We start from the raw sequence: 1648 nt of genomic DNA, 5'->3' as shown, positions 1-1648 counted from the left end.
GTCACCTAACCAGGCCATCCTTCAATAAATAGGCAGTAAATGCATGTTGTCTAGTCAGTGTGCTATGTGCCATGGCAGAGATGAGAGGGAGAAGACCATCTTTGCCCTCTAAAAGGTCTTTGGAGAGAGAAGACATACATATGTGTAACTTCAAAAATCATAGTAACTGGCTGCTGTTTTCCGATCACTAGTATGATCCAACTGCAGGGCTAGACACTTTAGAGTTCATTCCCACAATTCCACAAAGTAGACTGTGTAATTCTCATTTTATATAAGAGGAGATCAAGGCCGAGAGGTGTTACATAAACTGCTCAAGATCAAACAGCAAATCCAAAGGCAGAACTGGGCTTCCAAATGGCAGTTTTCACTACACTAGGTAAAAACATGGGGTGACTCATTTGTGTTTGCTATCTCTCCCACCCTTTTACAAAAGATGTGGTCAAATAGGCACGCATATTCATAAATAAGATGCACACGTGTGCACACACAACATGAAACGGAATGACTGCAGCGTTCAGATTTTTCTCCACGCCCACTGAGTTTACAGTGACTCTTGGGTGACAGGGAACTGTCATCATCAAAAAAACAAGGTCTGGCGTTTTTGCAAAAGTGCTGAAAAAATTCCGTTTGAAAAACAAAGGCAAATTTTCCCCCCCGAAAATGTTGTTCTCCTGAATTATTCTTTATATCTGCAATTGCCTGAGCCACTTCCCAAACCAGGCGTGGATTTTTTCCTGACTAGGTGAAGTTTGCTCAGTCCCCAGGGCTGAAGATGTAGAAGGCAATGAGACAGTCCTCCATCTGAAAGCCTCACCTGGTCACTAAAACTCACTCCATATAGATGCTCAGATCCTAAAAGGCATCTAACAGCTCTGTCATTTTTCTGGAAAAATGAAGAGCATCGCTATGTATCAGAGAGTTGCTTTAAAAGTTTTTAACAGCCTTTCAACAATTTCAATGTTTTCATCTACAAAAGATGTTGGCATTTTTTCACTTTAGTTTTTGAAATCACTCAAAAATCATACCCCAAATGAAAAAGATCCTCCCTGTGCCCCTGACAAGATAAGAGCTATAGACAGCTTCATGGCCTGACATTATCATAAAGCAGGCAAAGCTGGACATCAGCTTCCTTTGTGTGCCCCCGACCCAGGAGTCTGGTTCTCCCGTGGTGCAGCAGGCTCTGGTCGCTGCTATTTCTCCTCTCCAATCGTCCCTACCTGTTCCTCGGTGCCTGAGTGTTGGTTCCCCATAGGCACAGACCTTCAGATCACACCAGGTGGGGCACTACCATAGATCGATTGGCTGCTGAAAAATCCATCTCTACAGGGTCCTCAAACTGAAACTAAAAGTGAAACCCTCTCGCATCACTGTGCCCGACAGCAGGGACACTTGTAGTTGGACACAGGGGGCTCTGGGGTTCCTCAGAGGACCTCTTTGTGCCCTCCCTATTCTGGCTATGCTTAAGGGGTCCAGCTATGAGGTGGCCTCCTTGGCCTTAAATGAAATATATTTGTTTCCAAGATGAAAATACTTGTATCATTGTTTTATTTTTTCTATGGTAAAATATATATGCTCACTGAAAATAATCAAATAAATACATTAGAAGTGAAAAAATATCAAAATTACCTCATTGTTGAGATTTTGACAT

At 42.6% G+C, this 1648-nt stretch overlaps 1 protein-coding gene across 6 annotated transcripts in view; it reads left to right on the top strand.

The window, feature by feature from the left end:
• Positions 1 to 1648, top strand: part of ZNF366 (zinc finger protein 366) — a 267274-nt gene that overhangs the window by 263210 nt on the left and 2416 nt on the right. The gene's annotated exons all lie outside the window — the stretch shown is intronic.

The sequence above is a fragment of the Pteropus alecto genome, unplaced genomic scaffold, assembly GCF_000325575.1.
Source record: "Pteropus alecto unplaced genomic scaffold, ASM32557v1 scaffold20, whole genome shotgun sequence".
Taxonomy (NCBI): Eukaryota; Metazoa; Chordata; class Mammalia; order Chiroptera; family Pteropodidae; genus Pteropus; species Pteropus alecto.
The sequence above is the reverse complement of the archived record's forward strand: the minus strand, read 5'-3'. Positions and strand labels throughout refer to the sequence as shown.